The 24,461-nt window shown below is 41.2% G+C and overlaps 1 protein-coding gene across 8 annotated transcripts in view; it reads left to right on the top strand.

The window, feature by feature from the left end:
• Window positions 1-24,461, top strand: part of grb10b (growth factor receptor-bound protein 10b) — a 208,759-nt gene that overhangs the window by 29,369 nt on the left and 154,929 nt on the right. Inside the window, exon 1 of one of the 8 annotated variants that reach the window (XM_087987205.1) lies at window positions 1,061-1,079. The exons of the other annotated variants lie outside the window; for them this stretch is intronic. The gene's annotated coding sequence lies outside the window, so the exon portion shown is untranslated. Of the gene's footprint in view, window positions 1-1,060; window positions 1,080-24,461 lie in introns of those variants that run through there. 8 annotated transcript variants of the gene reach the window in all.

Genomic DNA, 24,461 nt, shown 5'->3' with positions numbered 1-24,461 from the left:
AAAGAAAATGAAAACTGGCGTGGTACATCTCTTTTTTTTAAAAAATGGTTATATGGCCTAAGGGTTCTGATTATAATGCATCTGTGACTTGTGTATGGCAATCTGGAGAAGGTACTGTCAGGGCTTGTGTAAAAATGGAGAATCATCCTTGAATGAACAATCCATGTGATGTTACTAATCCCATTTTGAGTGGTCAGTGCCTTCCACAAGGTAGTAACTATGACAGACGTTAAGAAAATACAACTGGCATCCAGTCTAAAATGTTGTCAGAATTGATAACCTGTTGTATTGCTAACTTCTCAGTGAATATAAAGGCCAAAAGGAAAGAGAGGATTATTATCACTTATGATGGACAGGAGGAGATTTAAATGAAAAAGGGCTGTGCAATGCACGTGAAGGCATTTCAACTTGTGCTGCCTGAAGGTATGCATGAACATAGCCTTGGCTCCTTGTATCCTTTTATATTACCTTGTCTTCATACGTGGATGAGCCTATCCCTTGCTTTCTGATAGCAGTCAATTTTTTTCTTTGTCAGCTCAGTTTCAGTGTTTAGACTTGTCATACCTCGTATTCTCATAAAAACGCTCTACTTCATAGTCTCTTTTTGTGATTAAATTGGTTTAACTTTACATCCGTTTAACTTGCATTTTAAATATTGGGAAGTGGCAGTATTTGATATTGGGACTTGGCTCAAAGGGCCAAGTCCCAATATCAAATACTGTGATGGGCTTGATAATTGGTAAATGGATGATTATTATGAGAGAGAATATCACAAAATCCCAACAGTGTGGAAAAAGGTCATTCGGCCCATCGTGTCCACGTCGGCCCTCTAAACAGCATCCCACCCAGACCCATCCCCTTTTTCTGTTACTCTGCATTTCCCATGACTAATCCACCTAGCCCCCACAACTTTGGACTACGAGAGAAAACTGGAGCACCTGAAGGAAATCCATGTCGACACTGGGAGAACATGCAAACTCCATACAGACAGTTGCCAGAGACTGGAATCGAACCTGGGCCCCTGGAGCTGTGAGGCAGCAGTACCAACCACTGAGCCTCCCTGATCCAATAATATTGATGTAGGTTATGCATAACATTTATTTCCTTGTGATGCTATTCTGTTTTCATATGCAACATTATCCATATAACAGTAAGGTCTTGGGGAGTGTCGCCGAACAAAGAGATCTTGGAGTGCAGTTTCATAGCTCCTTGAAAGGAGAATCACAGGTTGGTAGGATAGTGAAGAAGGCATTGGGGTATGCTTTCCTTTATTGGTCAGAGCATTGAGTACAGGAGTCGGGGGGTCATGTTGCTGCTGTACAGGACGTTGGTTAGGCCACTTTTGGAATGTTGTGTGCAGTTCTGATTTCTTACTTATCGGAAGGATGTGGTAAAACTTGAAAGGGTTCAGAAAAGATTTACAAGGATGTTGTTAGGGTTGGAGGATTTGAGCGACAGGGAGAGGCTGAATAGGCTGGGGCTATTTTCCCTGGAGCGTCGGAGGCTGAGGGGTGACCTTTATAGAGGGACAATCATGAGGGACATGGATAGAATAAATAGACAAGATCTTTGCCCTCCCCCACCCCGGGGAATGGGTGAGAGGGGAAAGATATAAAAGAGACCTAAAGAGCAAAGTTTTCATGCAGAGCATGGTACGTGTATGGAATGAGCTGCCAGAGGAGGTGGTGGAGGCTGGTACAATTGCAACATTTAAAAGGCATCTGGATGAGTATATGAATAGGAAGGGTTTGGAGGGATATGGGCCGGGTGCTGGCAGGTGGGACTAGATTGGGTTGGGATATCTGGTGGGCATTGATGAGTTGGACCGAAGGGTCTGTTTCTGTGTTGTACATCTCTATTTCAGATTAATGCACATGTGTTCTAAATCAGAATTTTGGGCATCATTGCTGTCATAGAGTACTGCTGATATTCAGAACTTTGTGCCTGTTTTTATTCTTAAGTAAATTTGTCAAGTGTTAGTTAAAAATCAGACAAACGAGGATATGATTTTGCAAGGGTGCAATTGTTGATTTTTGGCAATGTGTGTACGGTGTGTACTAGATTTCACTACTGAGGTCAACTCTGAAATACAGTACTTTAGTGCCATGCTAAAAATAGATGAGCTATTTTAGGCAGCTAGCCAATTAGGGAAGGGGGATGTGTAGCTTTCTGAAGTCTTGGTTTACTACAATCTTTAGTGTTTTCCGATTTAAAACTTCAATTCAACAGACAAGTCATAAACTTTCTGTGGCAAATAGTGACTGAGCATTTGAACTTCTGTACTCCACTCCACAATTAAATCACAATATATTTTGCAAGGTTTATTCAACCAAACCACAGTGTGATGGCTTTTTCATTTGAGGCCACAGTTTTGCAAATTGAAATAAAATTTCATTTAAATTCGATGGTTGCGAGTCTGATTCTTGAGTTGGTCAAATTTGTTGATCACCACTCGGAAACAGGATGCTATAATTTACCAATATGCCTCTGATAGAGGTGGGGAAAGCCAACCAGAATTTCTCCATTATACAGTGACTCCTATAAAATATCTATGTGTAAACTTGAGATGAGTTTGCATGCTTTCCATGGAAGTATCGCTTATTTACATTATTTTGCAATCTTAAATGGCTGTTTTGGATGGATTACAGGTCTGGGTGACACCAACAGAACTTGACTTCGGCATTCAATGCTTTTTGTGAGGTTTTAGTAAGTTGCAATAATTTAGATACATTTGATGTCTTTATGAACTTTTGAGCTATTCTTGAAAAGATGAGCCTATTCCCACTAGCATTATTAAAATTGCTAAATGTAAATTAATTTTAAGTAGTTTGCTCTAAACTCTGTTCTAAAGCAGTAGTAAGAATAGTTACTGATAAGTTTGCAAGACTAGTATGGAAATAGTTTTAAGCTGGACAAGGTCAATTTGTCTGAGTTCTCTGGTTGGAAACATAATGCAGAATAGACATAGACCACTGAAAGACAAGAAACATGAACTGCACCAATTCCCAGCCATCTATGACCATATTGGCATCAAGGGAGAGCTGTGTAGTTAAAAATACTTTTATACAGGATGAACCTGGTGAATAAGTGTCTTGTGAAGATGCAAAAATGAATAAGGGTATAGTAAGGAGTTTGTTTTTATTTATAGCTACATCAAATACAAAACGTGTACTTTAAAGGTTGTTTTATTTAGTCCTAGAGTCAGAGGGTTACAGCATAGAAAAAGGCCCTTTGGCCCATTGTGTTTGCGCCAGTCAAAACAAGCACCCAACTATTCTAATCACACTTCTCAGTACTTGGCCTATAGCCTTGTATGTCTTGGCTTTGTAAGTGTACAACAAAATACTCTAATGTTATGAGGTTTGTGCCTGTACCACCCTTTAGACAGTAGTTATAGATTCCACTATCCTCTGAGTAGGAGGGGAGAAAATTTACCTCTCCCCTCTAAAGTTCCTACTGCACCTTCTTAAATCTGTACCCTTGGTCATTGATCTGTTCTTCAAAAGAAAAGTTTCTTCCTGTCTACACTGCCAGTGTCCCTGATAATTTCAACGCCTCAATCATGTCCCTCTCAGTATTCTCGGCTCCAAGAAATACAATCTCGGCCTATCCAATCTCTCTTCATAAGTAACACTTGCCAGCCTGGCAACATGTTTTCTGCACCCTCCTCCACAGTGCAATCACACCGCTGTTATAATCTAGATTCCAGATCTGCGCACAATATTCTAGTTGTGGCCTCACCAGTATTTTACACAGTTCCAGCATCACACCCTGCTCTTGAACTGTTTGGTTCAGCCTCAAATGCTGCCTTTACTACGTTATCTGTTTGTCCTACTATCTTAAGGGACCGGTGACATACACACCAAGGTCTATCCAATTCTCAGTATTTCACAGGGTTCTGCTATTTATGTATTCCCTTGCCTTGTTATCCTGCCCAAGTGCATCACGTCACGCTTATCTGCTTTGAATTTCATTGGCCACTAATCAGCCCGTCTGACCAGCCCACCTATGTCCTTCTGTAATCGGAAGCATCTTCCTCACTGTTTATCACCCCACCCATTTTCATATCATTGGCAAACTTACAAATCAACCTTCCCACATTGAAATCTAAATCACTTTTATATACCAGAAACAACAAGGACTCCTAAGACTGATCCCTGTGGAACACCACTGGACAGGCTTTCAGATATAAACATACCCCTTGACCATCACATTCTACTTTCTGTCATGCAGCCAATTCTAGATCCAATTAGCTAAATTTTCTTGGCTCCTATAGGCTATTACTTTCACTATCACCCTTCCTAGCACGACCTTCTCAAAAGTCTTGCTGAAGTCCAAATAGACTACGTCAAATGCATTGCTGTTACCTACAGGTAGTTACCTCTTCAAATAATTTAATCAAGTTGGTTATCAATGGTTATCTCTTATCAAGAACAGTCAGCATGGTTTTATTAAATCCCTGCTTCTCCAAGTGCAGATTAATTTGTCCCTCAGAATTGCTTCCAGCAGTTTCCCCATCACTGAAGGTAGACTGATCGGCTTTGTTTCCTGGTTTAGCCTTTGCTCCCTTCTTAAATAACTGTATCACGTTGCCTGCCCTCCAGATTTCTGGCTTCTCTCCTGAGGCCAGAGTGGAATTGAAAATTGTCAGTGATGCTGCTACTTCTTTCCTTGCCAAACTCAACAGTGTGGGATTCATTTCATCCAACCCTGGAGACTTGTCTACCAGAACACTCAGAACCTCTTCTGTATTTTTGCTAATTTCTTTAAGTTTGCCACAGTACTTCCCCCAGATTTCTACACCCACATGCTGTCCCTCACTAGTGAATAGTGACATAAAACTTACTCTTGGCTTCACACTCAAATTACCACTGTGGTCCTAATGGGCTCTACTCTTTCCCTTGTTTTCTTTTTGTCTATCATGTACTTGTAAAATAATTTTGGGTTTTCCTTTTGTTTTACCTGCAAACATAGGGCATGGAACAAGTTTTGCTCTCCTAATTTCCTTTTACGTTTTCCCTTGCACATTATGTACTCTTCTCTGGCTTCTGCTTATCTGACTCCATAAGCGCCTCTTTTTCTCTTTATCATGAGTTTGTGCACCCTTCTTGTCTTTAGTGGAACATGTTGGCCTTCTACTAGCCGTATTTCCATCTTTAATTCATTCCACTGCTCTGACACTGATTTAACCTAAAAGCTTCTGCCAGGCCACCCAAGTGAAATTATACCTGATCTGATTAAAATCAGCCTTCTCCCAGTTTCAGTTCCATCTTTCCATAACTGTCTTGAATCTGACTGAGTTAAGATGCTATCTGTAAAATGCTCCTTGATGATGCTTCAATCAATTGCCTCGCTTCATTACCTAAACTTAAGTCCAGGATCGCCGCCTTTTCATGTCGGACCTTCTACATGCCAGCTTTTTTAAAAAAAAAAGTCTTCTATGCAATTTCTAAGAATTCTGCTCCTTCTAAATCCTTCGCAGTATGACTAACCCAGTTAAAGGTCTTCCTGCTGAAGTTACTGGACCCTTCTGGTGCCTCAGTACATGTAAATGTAGCCTTGTTTATGAAAGAGATGCATTTGGTTTTTTGGGATAGAGTCAAATTCAAATGTTTGTACATTTGATATGCTACTGTACAGAAATGAACTGCATTTGTGACAGTGTATATGCAAAAAGATCTTTTTAATGAATAAGTATATTTTTGAAATGAAAATAAGTCCTAATGTTCAAGGCCATGGGACAAGTGCAGATAGTAGTTTATTTTTGGTGGTTCAGACTTAATGGGCCAAAGGACAGCTTCTATACTGCATGATTCTATGATTGAGAATAATGTTTGAAAATGTGCACGTCTATTTTAGGAAGAATAAAAAAGCAGCATGTTTAAATGTAGAGAGAAAGCAAAGCTGTGCACTCAGAAGAAACTGGTTTGCAGATACAGGTGAGATTTTGCTGTTGGTGGGGCATGCAGTTCCGAAGAATGTCATAGTTTGTCATTTTCATTTATGGCAAAAATGACCGATTGCACATGCTTGATATTTTTAAAAGACGAGAATGCAAACAGGAGGTACTGCTGCATGGTCAAGTGCTTAAGAAAGCACAAAGAATATTGTTGAGGAATGGAATATGAGTGGAGCTTTCACTGCAGGTAGTTATACAAGATTATGGTGAGATAATGTCTGGAGTATTTTTGATTTTTATTTTGTTTCCACTCAAAGAATATAATTGCAGTAGAAGCAGTTCAAAGAAGGTTCCTTCAACCCATTTCTGGGATGACAGGTTTATCTTGTGAAGAAAGGTTGAACAGGTTGGGCCTGTACGCATTGGAGTTTTGAAAAATGTGACGGAATCTTATTGAAACAAGATTTTGAGAATACTTAAAAGTTTGATTCTGAGAGGATAGAACTGAGACATCAATTTAAAAATAGAAGGTCTTGCTTTAAAAGCAGATGAGAATACTTTTCTGCAGGTTGTTAATTTGTGGAATTCTCTTCCCCCAAAAATACTGGGGATTGGGTTATTGAATTTATTCAAGGCGGAGTTAAATAGCATTTCGATAGAGTGTGGAGTTGTGTTATGGGGCTGCAGATATAAAAGTGAAGTTGAGACCACAATCAGATCAGCCATGATTTTATTGAATACAGCATTAGGCTCATAGGCCAAAACGTTCTCTTTCTCGTGTGTCCCTTATCAACAGTATAGTGCTGACAGCTGTCCACCACGAATGAGAAGCTTATATAATGAGAGTAGTGATAGCTGCATTGATGAAATTTCCTTTGATTCTGGGAGCTAAGAATGGCTTTTCCTATTTGTATAACTTCTGCCTGTTGTTTTCTCATGCTCATTTAGTTACTGTGAATAGAGTTGAAGCATGGAAAAGAAACCTTCAGTCAAACTCCTCCATACCAACCACACATCCAATCAAATTCAGTTAGTGAACAGGAACAACAGGGTATGCCTGTACTTGAGGGATTCTGAGTTCAGGAGTGGAGGAGCCTCACCCTTTGACCGTGTCCAAAAGGTATGAGATTTTTGCTCCCTGTATGGATGAGGGAAAGGGCTGTGGACAGGATGAACCAGCTGACCACAGCACCATGGTGCAGAAGGCCACTCATGAGGGGGGAGCAAAAAGACGAGTAGTTGTTATAGGGGATTCTATAATTAGGGGGACAAATAGTATCCTTTGTGAGTCTGATGGGGAGTCCTGCATGGTGGCCAGGGTACAGGACATCTCCGACTGGCTTGAAAGAATATTGGAATGGGACGGAGAGGATCCGGTTGTTGTGGTCCACGTTGGCAAAAACAACATAGACAAGGCTAGGAAGGAGAACCTGTTTGGGGAGTATCAAGCACTAGGAAGGAAATTGAAGAACAGGTCCTCTGGTCATAATCTCTGGATTACTGTCTGAGCCACATACTAATTGGCAGAAGGATAAGAAAATTAGGGAAGTAAACACGTGCCTCAGAGATTGATGTGGGAAAGAAGGATTGCATTTCATGGGACATTGGCATCGGTTTTGGAACCGGGGCGATCTGTAGCAATGGGACGGTCTCCACTTGAAGTGGTCTGGAACCAGTGTTCTGGCTAAAAGGTTAAATAGGGTGGTCACTCGGACTTTAAACTTGAGTCGGGGGAAGGGAAGGGGAAAGCAACAGGGAGTATGGAGTCAAGTAGAAAGATAAGCAGCAGGTTAGTATGTGTGCAGGGTTTAAGTTCGAGGCAGACTAGGAATGAAGTGAAAAGGAAGGATAACTTAGGAAATATTACTATGGAGGTGATAGAAATCATGAGGCTAAGGCAGTTAGCATTAAGGTGCTTTACCTGAATGCTCATAGTATTCGTAGCAAAGTAGATGAATTAACAGCTCAGATCGTCGTGAATGATTATGATGTGGTAGGCATCATAGAGATGTGGCTGCAGGGGATTTAGGGCTGGCAGTTAAACATCCAAGGATTTACAACTTATTGAAAAGACAGGGAGGTGGGCAGAAGGGGTGTTGTTGCCTTGTTAGTTAAGAATGAAATTAAATCTATGGCACTGAATGACATGGGGTCAGAGGATGTGGACTCTGTGTGGGTGGAGTTGAGGAACCACAAAGGCAAAAAAAAACCACACTGGGAGTTATGTACAGTTATGTCCCAGCAGTGGCCAGGACCAGGGGCTCAAGATGTACCAGGAAATATGACATGTCAGAAAGGCAAGGTCACTGTGATCATGGAGGACTTCAATATGCATGTCCACTGGGTGAATAATGTTGCAGGTGGATCCAAAGAAAGGAAATTCATGGAATGCTTACAGGATGGCTTTTTGGAATACCTTGTGATGGAGCCCACAAGGGAGCAGGCTATTCTGGACTTAGTGCTATGCAATAAACCAGATTTTATCAAACATCTTAAAGTCGGGGAACACTTGGGCAGCAGCGATCATAATATGGTAGAGTTCAGTCTGCAGTTTGAAAGAGAGGAGTCAGAATCTGATGTAATGGTGTTAGAGTTAAATAAAGGTAATTACAAGGACATGAAAGAGGAACTGATGAAAATAGACTGGAAGCAGAGCCTAGTGGGGAAGACAGTGGAGCAACAATGGCAGGAATTTCTGGGTGTAATTGAGGACACCGTACAGCGGTTCATCCCAAAGGTTATCGGGGGGCTGGGTGGGATTAGATAGCCATGACTGACAAAGGGAGTCAGGAAATGTATCATAGAAAAAGAGAGAGCCTATAAGGTGGCCAAGAGAATTGGGAAATCAGAAGATTGGGAACAATACAAAAACAAACAAAGGATAACAAAGAGTAAAAAGGAAGGAGAGGATCAAATATGAAGGTAAGCTAGCCAGTAATATTAGAAATGATAGCAAAAGTTTGTTTCAATACATAAGAAACAAATGAGAGGCAAAAGTAGAAATTGGGCCACTCCAAATTGTTGCAGGAAGGCGAGTGATGGGAGATAAGGAAATAGCTGAAGAACTTAAATACTTTGTGTCAGTCTTCACAGTGGAAGACATTAGTAATATGCCAACAATTAAGGAGAGTCAAGGGGCAGAGTTGAGTATGGTAGCCATTACAAAAGAGAAAGTGCTAGAAAAGCTAAAAGGTCTAAAAATTGATAAATCTCCTGGCCCCGATGGGCTATGTCTTAGTGTTCTGAGGGAGGTGGCTGAAGAAATAGTGGAGGCTATTTGAAAAGTGTAATCTTTCAAAAATCACTGGAGTCAGGGAAAGTCCCAGATTATTGGAAAATCACTGTTGTAACCCCCTTGTTCAAGAAAGGATCAAGACAAAAAATGAAAAGTTATATCCCGACTAACCTAACTTCGATTGGAGGTAAAAGTCTCATCCATCGTTAAGGATGAGATTTCTAAATTCTTGGAAGTGCAGTGTCGGATTAGAACAAGTCAGCATGGATTTAGTAAGGGGAGGTTGTGCCTGACAAACCTGTTAATTCTTTGAAGAGGTAACCAGTAAGTTAGACCAGGGAAACCCATTGGATGTTATCTACCTAGACTTTCAAAAGGCCTTTGATAAAGTGCCTCGACGGGAGGCTGCTGAGTAAGGTGAGGGCCCATGGTGTTCGTGGTGAACCACTGGCATGGATTGAGGATTGGCTGTCTGGTAGAAGGCAGAGAGTTAGGATAAAAGGTTCTCTTTCGGAATGGTAACTAGTGACAAGTAGTGTCCTGCAGGGTTCAATGTTGGGGCTGCAGCTGTTCACTCTATATATAAATGATCTGGATGAAGGGACTGGGCACATTTGGTGAAGTACGCCAATGGTACGAAGTTAGGTTGACAGGCAGGTAGTTCTGAGGAGGTGGGGAGGCTGCAGAAAGATTTAGACAGTTTAGGAGAGTGGTCCAAAAAATGGCTGCTGAAATTCAACGTGAGCAAATGTGAGGTCTTGCACTTTGGAAAAAAGAATACAGGCATGGGCTATTTTCTAAACTGTGAGAAAATTCAAAAGCCAAAGTACATAGGGATCTGGGAGTGTTACTATGTCCAGTTTTGGGCCTCACACCTCAGGAAGGACATACTGACACTGGAGTGTCCCCAGTGGAGATTCACAAGTATGATGCCGAGAATGGTAGGCCTAACAAAGGGTGAGGATCCTGGGATTGTATTCGTTACAGTTTCGAAGGTTGAGGGGAGATCTGATAGAAACTTACAAGATAATGCATGGCTTTGAAAGGATGGATGCTGGGAATTTGTTTCCATCAGGCGAGAATGCTAGGACCCGTGGGCACAGCCTTGGAGTTCGAGGGGGTCAATTTAAAACGGAAATGAGACATTTCTTCAGCCAGAGAGTTGTGGGCCTGTGGAATTCATTGCCACAGAGTGCAGTGGAGGCTGGGATGCTAAATGTCTTCAATGCTAAATTCTTAATCTCGCAAGGAATTAAGGGATACAGGGAGAGTGCGGGTAAATGGCGTTGAAATGCCCATCAGTCATGATTGAATGGCAGAGTGAACTTGATGGGCCAAATGGTCTTACTTCCACTCTTATGTCTTATGATCTTATATCTGAAATTAATCTCATCCAATTTGCGAGCATTTGGCCCATATTCCTCTTCACATATGCATCCAGAGGCCTTTTAAATGTTGTAATTGTACCCGCCTCCACCACTTTCTGGTAGTTCATTTCATACATGCACCACCCTCTGTGAAAAAGTGCCCTCATGATTTTATAAGGTTACCCCTCAGCCTCTGAGGCTCCAGCGAAAATAGCCCCAGCCCTTGCAGCCTCTCCGTCTAGCTCAACTCTGGCAACATCCTTGTAAATCTTTTCTGAGTTCTTGCAATTTTGTGTTTTACGTTTACCTTTTAAATGAAGGGTGATTACTACTGAGCATATTAAATCCTTCAAATTAAACTTTGAATCCAAGTATGCCATTTGTAATCCAAATATCTGTTGTTACATAGGGAGTTTGGGATATTAATTACTACTATATAGACTTAAGGTGGGGCTTGTTTATAACCTATAACCGAGCTTTTGGACAATAAAGTTCATGGTGGGTAAAAAAAAAATTGGAAATTTAGTCTCATAATTGGAAAAAGGCTTCATCTGGTGCATCAGGTAGAGGAAACTTAGTACACATTTCACCACACTCTCTGCTCATTCCTGAAGAAGGGCCTGTGCCCGAAACGTCGAATCTCCTGTACCCTGGATGCTGCCTGACCTGCTGTGCTGTTCCAGCAATAAAGTTTCAACTACACATTTCACCAGCCAGCATACCTCTCTTTCTGTATTGGTTACCAGAACATGTGTCCACAATAAAATGTATGGGACTAAAGGTTAATGGTGAATGAATTAAATGCTCCTCAAGTGGCATGTCTTCATAACATATCTGGGGTGCTCTGTACTAAGGAGTCCTAATGGGTCTCATTATAACAGGGATGATGATCTAATGACTTACAATAACTTGGGGAAAGTATTGCTGAAATATATTAAATGTATGCAGATTAAATCATTAATTATCTGATGATTAATGTGGTGCTGCAGAATTTGTATCCTCCGTTTGGGCCTTTTTAAGTCATTACCCTTCAATTTTTAAGAGGCTGCAGATGTGAGACTTATTTCCATTATCTTTGTTGAAAAGCAAGAACTTCCATTTTGGCAATGGGGTATGGAAGATTTATTTTCAATTGTGTTTTTAATTTCCATGTTAAAGGAGTTAAAAGTATGTATCTTTTGTATTTCTGCTCCATGTTTATCTCAAGGAAATCTTTCTTATCAAAAGGTAAGGTTACTGCATCATCAAGTAAAGGACTTAGTGGATCACTGAAATCTGAAAAAAGCACCTAATGATTCAAAATGTGGCACTGTGTGTGTGGGGCAGGAATTGTACTAAGTAGTACCTTTTAAGGCTATGGTCAGCAAAAAAGAATCTACTTTTGTGATTTGAGTTAGTCTGCCAAATGGAAAAATAGTCATCATTATCAGGCAATCATCTGAGCCTCCAGGATACTGCAGACATTTTTTTAAAATAATCTTGGCTATTTCATTTTGAAGTTCTCTCATCAATGCCCTTCACAGGAGTGAGAATCGGTCAAAAATTTTGGTGTTTAGTTTCATTCACTGTACTAATGCTGAAGAAGACCATGCTGCTTGGAACAGGACCAAGATGATATCTGGGATTGTTTGGTTCCCTTCATGAGACTCTTACGCTTGGTGCAACTGCAATACACCACCTTCTGTGAACAGCCACGATTTATTTCAGCCAGTACAAGCTTTTGGAGGATCACTTAGCACTCTTTGCGATGCTTGCGGAGCGTGTCAAGAGATGCTCCCTGAACAAGTGAACTGTCCTCCCTTTATACATGGTTTTACATCACGTGCAAGAGGAGAAAGTGAGGTCTGCAGATGCTGGAGATCAGAGCTGAAAATGTGTCGCTGGAAAAGCGCAGCAGGTCAGGCAGCATCCAGGGAACAGGAGAATCGACGTTTCGGGCATAAGCCCTTCTTCAGGAATGAGGAAAGTTTGTCCAGCAGGCTAAGATAAAAGGTATAGGGAGGAGGGACTTGGTTCCAGCAGGCTAAGGTCGGTTTGGCGCACCGACCTTTACACCGCTGAGGCCAAACGCCGGCTCGCAGATACCTCCTCCTACTGCCCCCTTGACCATGATCCCACCCCCCACCACCATCATCTCCCAGACTATCCATAATCTCATCACCTCGGGGGATCTCCCATCCACTGCCTCCAACCTCATAGTCCCACAACCCCGCACCGCCCGCTTCTACCTCCTGCCCAAAATCCACAAACCTGACTGCCCCGGCCGACCCATTGTCTCCGCCTGCTCCTGCCCCACCGAACTCATCTCCGCATACCTCGACACGGTCCTGTCCCCCTTATTCCAAGAACTCCCCACCTACGTTCGGGGCACCACCCTCCACCTCCTCCATGATTTTCGCTTCCCCGGTCCCCAACGCCTTATCTTCACCATGGACATCCAGTCCCTGCACACCTCCATCCCCCATCACGAAGAACTCAAAGCCCTCCGCTTCTTCCTTTCCCGCCGTACCAACCAGTACCCTTCCACTGACACCCTCCTTCGACTGACTGAACTGGTCCTCACCCTGAACAACTTCTCTTTCCAATCCTCCCACTTCCTCCAAACGAAAGGAGTAGCCATGGGCACCTGCATGGGCCCCAGCTATGCCTGCCTCTTCGTCAGATATGTGGAACAGTCCATCTTCCGCAACTACACTGGCCCCACCCCCCACCTTTTCCTCCGCTACATCGATGACTGTATCGGCACCGCCTCGTGCTCCCACGAGGAGGTTGAACAGTTCATCCACTTCACCAACAACTTCCACCCCGACCTCAAATTCACCTGGACAGTCTCAGATTCCTCCCTCCCCTTCCTCGACCTTTCTATTTCCATCTCAGGCGACCGAATCAACACGGACATCTACTACAAACCGACCGACTCCCACAGCTACCTGGACTACACCTCCTCCCATCCTGCCCCCTGTAAAAACGCCATCCCATTCTCCCAATTCCTTCGTCTCCGCTGCATCTGCTCCCAGGAGGATCAGTTCCAAAAACGCACAACCCAGATGGCCTCCTTCTTCAAGGACCGCAATTTCCCCCCCGACGTGGTCGACGATGCCCTCCACCGCATCTCTTCCACTTCCCGCTCCTCCGCCCTTGAGCCCCACCCCTTCAACCGCCACCAGGACAGAACCCCACTGGTCCTCGCCTACCACCCCACCAATCTCCATGTACAGCGCATCATCTGCCGTCATTTCCGCCACCTCCAAACGGACCCCACCACTAAGGATATATTTCCCTCCCCTCCCCTATCAGCATTCCGTATAGACCACTCCCTCCGTGACTCCCTCGTCAGATCCACACCCCCCACCAACCCAACCTCCACTCCCGACACCTTCCCCTGCAACCGCAGGAGGTGCAAGACTTGCGCCCACACCTCCTCCCTCACCTCCCTCCAAGGCCCCAAAGGAAACTTCCATATCCGCCACAGATTCACCTGCACCTCCACACACATCATCTATTGCATCCTCTGCACCCGATGTGGCCTCCTCTATATTGGGGAGACAGGCCGCCTACTTGCGGAGCGTTTCAGAGAACACCTCTGGGACACCCGGACCAACCAACCCAACCTGTGGCTCAACACTTCAACTCCCCCTCCCACTCCACCAAGGATATGCAGGTCTTTGGACTCCTCCATCGCCAGACTACAACAACACGACGGTTGGAGGAAGAGCGCCTCATCTTCCGTCTAGGAACCCTCCAACCGCAAGGGATGAACTCGGATTTCACCAGTTTCCTCATTTCCCCTCCCCCCACCTTGTCTCAGTCAAATCCATCGAACTCAACACCGCCTTCCTAACCTGCAATCTTCTTCCTGACCTCTCCGCCCCCACCCCAGTCTGACCTATCACCCTCACCTTGACCTCTTTCCACCTATCTCATTTCCGATGCCCCTCCCCCAAGTCCCTCCTCCCTACCTTTTATCTTAGCCTGCTAGACAAACTTTCCTCATTCCTGAAGAAGGGTTTATGGCCAAAACATCGATTCTCCTGTTTCCTGGATGCTGCCTGACCTGCTGCGCTTTTCCCGCAACACATTTTCATCACGTGCAAGACACAATCCTCTGCCACTCCCCCATAGTCACATGCTACCCAAAAATAATGTAAAGTGATTGTTCTGGAAACAATCTAATGTGTGATTTAGGTTACTCCTTAAACTGTAGCATTTACGATTAGACTGTCACATCTGCCTGCAAGACAGAAAAGCACACCCCCTCAGGACATCCAATTTCTTGCATGTCAGCAGAACAAATTAACCCTTTATCATCTCAGGATCTTTGACAAGTATCTCGAAAAACTTGCAACTCAGAACCAGGCAATAATCATATCTTTACGAAAGCTCATCTGTCTTTTGATAATGCTAATGTCCTATGGAGTCAGTTTTGATGCAGAATTTAATTTCATCTGTTGCTTCAACAGCAATCAGCATTTGAAATTTCTAAATGTCTGCTCCCCATTCTGACAGGCGCAGCTTCAATAATGCTTACAATTCCACATCAGCCAGGTTTATTGGTGCCCTTCATGTATGTCTCTAATCTTCTCGACATCTCTTGCTCTCTTCCTCTACCTCCACCACCACCTACTGCAGTGACTTGGCATCATTTTTGTTGCCACCTTGGAAAACTATTCATAAACATAATTGGTTTGTCATTCAATCCATTATTAGTGTTGTTGTAATGCCATCCTATCCAACGAGAACTGATTTTGACTTGATACAACAGTCTCCCTTCACTGCTGAGTTAATACTTTAATTCCTTACTTAGCATTTTAATTACTAAAAACGGTACCAGTATTTTTTCAGAATGACTTTGCCAGCTTAACACACTGAGAATAAATAAAAATTTTCATGAGTAAAGCACAAGAGCAAAAGCAGACTCGGTTAGAATACGTGATTTGGATTAACCTTTGACAGAAGTCCTGGCATCACCAACATCCGCTTTTCTGTTCAAGCTTGACATTTAGCATGGAAGTTATTTATATTCTGTTTCCCTGGAACTGTGTGCAATTTTTTGAATGTACTCAATATCAGGGTTCTTACAGAACCTCTGAAGGCAAGAAGTTTTATCGAAACCTAATTTACTTTATAAACTAATTTCTTGGTCATCTTTGTATTTAAATGTGTTTACAATGTGGAATCAAAGATCTTAAGCCACAAAATTGTCATTTGGTCAATTGTGCCTGTGCCAACTTTGTTACGATAGCTATTCACTTTGTCTGTTGACCAAATGTTTGAGATTTTCTTCATCGGTTTCTTTTAAACTTTCTAGATTAAGCTCCCACTACTGTTTCAGCTGGTTATTTCTCGCCATTACTTTCACCATATCATAATGACCCGTTTCATCCTTGCAGAGAATAAATTCTTCATCAATCTTTTATATTTGTTGGATATTTGAATATTTTTAAGACCGAGATAGATAAATTCCTGACTAACATGTGAATCAAAGGGTATATAGAATAGGTAGGCTGCCATGTTCTGAGTCAACCATCATTTAATTAAGCGGTGGAGCAGACATGGAGCTTAAATAGCTGATTTTTGCTTCTTATTGGGATGTTTGGATGTTGGTTTGTCGCATTACCAGTAGAGATTGATTTTAATTTTAAAAGAAAGTCAAACTTCCAGTGAATGGCTGAAAGGGTCACACAACATTTCAGGTTTTAAGACTTTTACTGCAACACATTATAAACAACTTTGACTGAATACTATTTCATTAGGCATATTCTACTTGGAACTATTTTTTCTAAAAAAAAAGTCCTCCCCACCATTTTAACGTATAAAGTGACTGAATTATTCATTTCCTCCTAGTGGATGCACTGATATATTCTTCTAAAAATCCTTAGATTCTAAAAATAGTCGCAGAGCATTGGAAAAGTGGCAATTTAGCTGAACATATTTCATTGGGAACGTGAGTGTCTGTTATACAGAATGGAAAAAAAAATTTAGAAACACAGACTCAGCACAGTTTCATGAAGGGGATATAATTCCTGACAAGTTTACTAGAATTATTTGAGCTATTAACAGGGTAAATAAAAGGAAAGTAGCAATATATTTAGATTTTCACAAGGCATTCAATAAGGTACTTATAGGGCTACTTAAGAGCTCATGGTGTTGAGAGTGGTATATTAGTATGGATAAGGGATTAGCTAACTAATGGAAGACTAGAATTGGGAAAAAGTCCTCATATTCAGGATGGCAACCTTTTAACTTCAGTTAACTTTTAGAGTACCATAGGGATGAGTGCTGGGGCCACAGTTATTCACTAGACAGAGGAACCTTGATTATCCGAAGGACTGGGGCGGAGAGTATTTTGTTTCATTAATTGAATGCTTGATAACATAGTTTAGTTGAGCATCAGGGCCTTGTGATCTTGCCAGATAATCTGATATTCAGAGAATCGAGGTTTCTCTGTTGTTCTGTTTTCCCCTCACCACCACATTAACCCCCTACCCACGCCAGGAGGACCTAGTACAAAATGTAGTTGATAAATGAAATGCCAATGAACTGCGACAAACTGTGGTTGACCTGATTGCCATCTCTCGGCAAAATTGGCGGTTAGATATCTTGAGGTGGGAGGATCTTCTAAGTAGTCTTGTTATAAACTTTTAGTTAGTTAGCCAGAGGGAACATCTCTCAAACTAAATTAAGATTTGTGTATAGTTTGTGGCCTCTGACAACATTGCAGCAATATCACTGAAGACTTAGTCTCCAGCAGCTGCTGTGCCCCGTGCCAATTTGTTGCACTATACCTACAACACTGGCATTAACCTGACAATGTGGAAAATTTTCCAGGCATGTCCTGCACAAAAGACGCAGAATAAATTCAACCCAGCCACTGAGCACCCCAATTTCTCTACTCTTGATCATCAATAAAGAGATGGAAAGGAATCATCAACTGTGCCATAAAGTAGCTCATGTTTAGCACTTTGCAGTTCCATGAGGACCACTTGTCTTGTGACCAAAAGAACTGACTCCCAAAGAGGAGATGAGTGACTGTCTTTGCCATCATGGCCCTATGCTACCAAATGTGGTTTCAAGGAGCCCCTACCAAAACTGAAGTTTGGGAGGGATGAAGGAGATGTTGATGGTAGTGATAGTTATGATGATCTCTGGCATTTTACCTGGGACAACAGAAGATGGCTTTGGTTGGAGTTCAGTTATTTCAGCCCCAGAACATCTGTGTCAAATTTTTCAGGGTAATGACTTAAGTTGTAACTTTTCAGCTGCATTATTGATTACCTTCCTCCATTATAAGGTCAGAAATTAGGATGTTCATCAATGATCTCACAATGTATCCACGCTTGGTCTGAAAAGTTGTAAGTATTTGTGCAATGCAAATGTCAGGCAATGACCATCTTCAATGTGAGACAATCTAACTATCACCTTTGCCATTCACTGGAGTTACCATCACTGAATTTTAATTTCTGATTGATGATCCACCAGGATATTGCTAATTGATCCTGGGGATACCATCAACTGCTCCTCAGATGCTGCCTGAACTGCTGTGCTTTTCCAGTACTACTCTAACCTAGACTCTGGTTTCCAGCATCTGCAGTCATTGTTTTTACCCAGAAATTAAACTGGACTTACCATATATACACAGTAGCTACAAGAACCAGTCAAATGCAAGGAATCCCATAGTGATCCCATAATGAATTACTTGCCACTGAACTCCTTAAAGTCTGTTCACCATGTTGACTAATTCTTCCTTAAATCAAGTTAGACAAACTCCAAACTCCAAATTATGAATGAATTTGCCCAGATATCCCACAACACCGAAGTGGTTAAATCAATGCAAACACAAGCCAGTGTCAATGCAAAACAGTCCCAGCTTATTAGGAAACAAGTTACAATGACTTTTAATACTAAGCATCTCTAATCCCATTTGTCCCTTTAAGCTTACAGTACTTCCTGAGTTTAATGCAATTTATGCAGTCACTCTCTCTGTGGCTCAGTCTCTGCATCTTTGAAGTTGCTTTCTGTTGTCTTCTGTTTTTCCAGATTGTCAACTGGTCTCCAGAAAATTCAGGAGATTTGGTCTACAGGTGGGCCCTGTTTTTAATGCCCTTTTGGATGGTTTTCTAGAACTTCCTATAGCCCATGCCAATCAGGGGAGGCACTTAATCATTTGAAACATCATTTGAAACATTCAGTCATTTGGATGGCTTGCCACTGTTTGTTTCTTTGTGTAGCAGGACCCGGTGCCTTTCTGTCTCAGCATTGTGTTTGGTGGAAAGGTCCTTGGGGATATGTCTGTCCAGGAGAGCTGTTTCTTTTTATGTTATGCTAATACTGTTAGCACCTGACTGCAGTGTTTGCACTGTCTGGTATGTGGCTCTTGAGATTTCTTGGCAGATGTTCCCAGCATCCCTTGCTGTTTGGCCAAGTTAGCAATCCAAGGAGGTTGCTACAATCCTCTATAAGGAACAAGTCAACAGTGTGATGGAATATTCTCGACTTGCCAGAATAAGTGCTGCTCCAACAGCATTCAGAAGACTTGACACTATGTGGAACAAAGTAGGCCACTTGATTGGCATCACATTATCACACATTCACTCCTTTCACTATAGGTACTTGGCAACAGTAGTGTGTACCATCTACAAGATGCATTGCAGAAACTCACCAAGACTCCTTAGATAGCACACTCCAAACCCAAGTACTAGGGCAGCATATACATTGGAATGCCACCACCTGCATGTTCTCCTCAAAACCACTCACCATCCTTACTTAAATATATGGCCACTTCCATTAGTATTGCTAGATCAAAACTCTGGAATTCTCTCCTAATTTCACTGTTGGTCTACCTAAACCAAATAGATTGCAGGGGTTTAAGAAGGAAGTCTACTACCGCCATCTTCTCAAGGGAAATTGTGCCCTTGCACAAAGCCATGTTGGCTATCCCAATCAGTCCTTGCCTTTCCAAATATACATAAATCTTGTCCCTCAGATTCCCCACCAACAACTTTCCCAACACTGATGTCTGGCTCACTGGTCTATAGTTCCCTGGCTTTTCCTTACCACCTTTCTTAAATATTGGCACATTAGCCAATCTCCAGTTCTCTGGCACCTCACCTGTGACTATCGATGATACCAATATCTCAGCAAGAGGCTCAGCAATCACTTCCCTAGCTTCTCAGAGTTCTAGGATACACCTGATCTGGTGATTTATCCACCTTTGTGCATTTTAAGACGTAATTCGCCACTACCTGTGTAATATGAACATTTTTCAAGATATCACTATTTAATTCCCAAGTTCTCTAGCTTCCATATCTTCCTCCACAGTAAACACTGATGCATAATGTTCATTTTGTATCTCCCTGATCTGCGGTTGCACTCAGAGGTGACCTTGCTGAACTTTAATGGGTCCTGTTCTCTCCCTCGATACTCTTTTGTCCTTCAATGTATTTGTAGAATCCCTTTGGATTCTTCTTAGCCCTATTAGCCAAAACTATCTCGTGTCCCCTTTTTGCTCTCTGATCTCGCTCTTAAGTACACTCCTACCTTTTTCCAGTTGTTATTATTGCCTCACTTCAAATTGCATGTTGTCAGTGTTGGGTATCTTGCTGAGTGTCTCAACTTTGTTACAGCTGAGATGAAAAGAGTACGATGAATCTCTCTGGTCCCCCTTTTTCACAGGTCACAATGTGAATTTGTTTGACCAGGTCTTTATATTGCCAAATGTATGCTTTCCTGTGTGAGACTTTAAAAAAGATCAAATTGAGTATTTAATAAATGCAATAATTGATTTACAATCAAAAAAATTTAATGTAGATGTAAAACTAGTTTAAATTATGCTGTGTAAAATGCAAATACAAGCATTTATCCCTCTAAGTAGAGTCATAGAAATATACAGCATGGAAATAAACCCTTTGAGTCCCACCTGCCAGCACTGGCCCATATCCCTCCAAACCCTTCCTATTCATATACCCATCCAAATGCCTTTTAAATGTCGCAATTGTACCAACCTCCACCACTTAATCTGGCAGCTCATTCCATACTCATACCACCGTCTGTGTGAAAACGTTGCCCCTTAGGTCCCTTTTATATCTTTCCCCTCTCACCCTAAACCTATGCCCTCTAGTTCTGGACTCCCCGACCCCAGGGAAAAGACTTTGTCTATTTACCCCATCCATGCCCCTCATAATTTTGTAAACCTCTATAAGGTCACCACCCCAAAACATGGACCCATGTAGCAGGTATAGGAGGAACATTGATTTTCTCTGCAGGGATTTACTTTTGGGGTTTGGGGGTGGCGGGGGAGGGAAAGCACTTTTGGATAATAATGCTAAACTCTCTGGAAGGAAAAAGAAGGTGATGTGGAATGTTCAGATGGCGGTCAAGTTGACATTCTGGTGCACATACACAGTTAATTAGATATACAGCCTCTGGAGTCTTGGCAAACAAAGTTTCCTCTGGAAACAAAGTATTGATGGCTTACAGATGCTTTTCAAGGCGGCAATCAAATTTCTTGCTAGGTGTGCGACTGTGAATTATTAAGTGCTGAAGAAAAGACATCACCTTGGAAAAAGCATGAAGTAAGCATGTTATTGCCTGGAATCAAACAAAGTTGTTTGATTTCTGTTTTAAAGATATTACGAGACTCAATTTTTCAGGGCTCATGAAAGAGAGGATGGTAATTAGTTGAATGTGCAAAAGTGAAGTGATTGAGGCTATAGAGGATGATGACAGAAAACAAGAATTGAAATGATGTGTGCTGGTACGATTCACTGGAATGTAATTTGATGTTAACATGCATTTTAGTGAAAGGGAAGCTTGGATGATGGGCACTAAATTGGAGATGTTTGTGTCCTTGTCTTTTCCTTGCATTTTAGGAAAACTGGACTTGATAATCGAGCCAACACCCGAGGCATTGGGAGCATAAGTGAAGGCAAATAAACCTCACCAATCTTTTGATTAGATGGCATGATATTGGGATACCACAAGTGTATGAAGAATATACTGAAATCAATTCAGTAAAGACTGGTAAAAGATAGGAAGTATTGCATTGAAGAATGGGTTTCAATCATGTACACCTACTTGAGGAACAGCATGGCATAAAATGGTTAATGTGACCAGTAATGTCTTTAGATAATTTTGTTCAAAGAAAATTACTCTTCAAAGAAAACATGACACCAAAAGAACTGGTTCACACCAGTATGCAGTTAATTTGAGTAGGTTTTATTATTCAGAGTTAAAGATTCACCTGATGTTGGAATAATATTTGAAAGTTCACTGTGATCAGCAAATGAAATCCCAAATATGACCATTCAGTTGTAAAAATTCTGAAGTTCACCAGTTGTTTAAAACTCTTGCCTTAAAATGCCTTATTTTGTATTTAGTTTAAGAATAAATAAATGAATTGTTATTTATCTTGGTGGTTCTTTCTTCATTTGGCTTTATATGACTAATTCAAATTTGGAGGCAAATTCTCACAAGAAAATGTTTTGACAATCTGATTTCAAACAAAAATCTCATAACTTTTGTTTTAACGACAACTGATTAGCTCCTTAAAGAGATGTAACACTGCAACCTCACAGTCCTGTAAACAATTTGCATCCACTGCAACTCTCTTCCTTATCTGAAAGCATCACAGTATTAAAATAAAATTTCAATACCCAAAATAATTCAAAAATATCATCCAGACTACAAAGATACATAAAACAACTTTTAACAACATAGGAACACAAATACATGCAATATCAGACCACAAAAGGTTAACATTTAGCTCAATGAGCAATGTAGCATTCAAGCAGATGATGATTCATTACCTTAATGAAATAGAAAAATAAGCTTTTCTCTCTTTGACCTTCTGAACACTTTCTTCCAATCTTAGTTTTTAACTTTATGGTTATACTTTAACAGTAAGATGTACAAATTGTTTTACAATCAGTGTCAATTTAGCTCAGTTGGCTTGATGTCTGGTTTGTGATGCATGGGTTCCATTTTCACACTAGCTGAATTTGCCATGTAGGAGTCTCTTTCTCAACCCTCTCCCCTCACCTGAGAGCTGGTGACCCTCAGGTTAAATGACCACCACTCAATTCTTTATTTTCTCTCTCTCTTTTTCTCTCTCTTTTTAATGAGAGCACACTCCTATATATGGTGACTTTACATTTTAGAAGCACCAGCTTCTAAATATACCGTCACAATTCTAGAGTTTGCCTCTATTCGTCTTGGTGTGATAAATGCCTACTGTTTGGAGAATTTCCCTTTTAATTTCAACATCCTAGGTTCCAACTGAGAGCAATCTGTTTCTCCTGATCTGGGACACGTCAAAAGTTCACCAATTTTTTTTGAATTTAGTAAATTACTTTATTGATGTTTTAGTTGAATTGTTTTAATATAGCTAACAATTAGCTTGCAAATTACTGTCATATATAACTTTGTTACTCCCTTGGGTTCCTGACCCCGTATCAGTGATACGGCTTGTGATTCGGCCCTGCATACAACTTCCCTCTGACTGTCAGCCTGGGTACTACATATATACCTAGATCGTTTCAAGCAACTTGAGTCCCAGATCAGAGATTCTGACTTGCCCTATTGGCGGGGAAAGATTAGTGAGTCTACATCAAAATGAACACCAAATCATTACCCATTTTCACACAAGTCAAGGCTAATCTCAGTCATGGCACCACTGTCAGGGTGAGTAATAATCCTTTATTTCCTTTAAGACCAGATTTATTTGTTTACTTTTGCATACACAGGGAAGGTGCATATTCAGAAATGGCATCTAGCTCAACTGTCCGTCAGATGAACAAAGGTTTTATATCAATTTTACAGATAACTAGCTTCAAATGACTATCCTCCCAAAAATTAATTTCCAATTTTAAAAACTCACTCTTATCTTTGCCCAATTGTGTTATCATAGTTCAGATCAGCTAGTACACAGGACTATATTATGCAATCGTTAATCAAGCTCATACATATGACTGTTATCCAATCATATCATCACATGTTTGCATCTCTTAGCTGCAGTACATCTTTTGTGATTTGCCAGTAAACCTACACTTCTTATTTCCTTTTTGGACCTTCTATTGCCAATGTTGAATATTTTCCTTATTAGTTGATGTATGGGAAGGGCATTTTTAGAATCTCAACTAGAGAAAGAGTTTTTGAATGCTTGTGATATGTGCTAATATCATTCTTGGTTTGGGGAGTTGTCCTGGGTTCACGGTAAGACTACATGAAAATCCTATAGCTTTAGGAGGTGTATTTTGTCCTGGTCCTTTCTACGAAGAAAGGTTGAGACGGAGATGCCGAGCATCTGCTCCAAAGTCAATAAAGCAAACCGCTTCCGGCATCTTTTTTTTTAAAGTTGAAACAATAGAAGCAGCCTGAATGAGTTGGGTGAAACTATCACAGAACGAGGATTTTTATTTAGTTTTAGCTGTCAGCAACTGTTGTTGAGGTCTTATGTGCAAGCCCTTCCTCTCTCTCTCTCAGCTAAAAGCTGGGGTTCTTCTGGGTTAAAATATATGTATTTCTTTATTTTTTATATATAATTTTGTTAAACATTTCAATGGTTACAGTTAAACCAAATCTTTTGTTTTTATTTTGTCTGTATTTTGATTCTAGTGAATGAATAAATTATTTTTTGTTTCAAGGCTGCTAGTTGACCAATCAAGTTGCATCGGGAATACAATGCCTTACACTTACCTTTAAAATAAGAAATAAATAGCATCTGGATTATCGTAATATACTTTTGAGGTAGTTTGTATGGTCCATAATTAATTGGAAGCTCTTTCCAGAATCTAACTTCCTATTTCTGGGTTGGATTTGGGATTATTGGATTTAAAGGCAGTTAGTCATGAGTGTTGGTGTTCTCTTTTTGGGCGTTGAATTTGGTTAGTCTAAGTAGAGTGTGCCTTGTGTAGTAATGGCTCTTTCAGTCACTAAAAGTTACCTTGAGGTTGAGGAAGTCATT

Source organism: Chiloscyllium plagiosum, unplaced genomic scaffold (assembly GCF_037043375.1).
Source record: "Chiloscyllium plagiosum isolate Xiang-an unplaced genomic scaffold, Cpla_swu_hap1 HiC_scaffold_5, whole genome shotgun sequence".
NCBI classification, from domain to species: Eukaryota; Metazoa; Chordata; class Chondrichthyes; order Orectolobiformes; family Hemiscylliidae; genus Chiloscyllium; species Chiloscyllium plagiosum.
The sequence above is the reverse complement of the archived record's forward strand: the minus strand, read 5'-3'. Positions and strand labels throughout refer to the sequence as shown.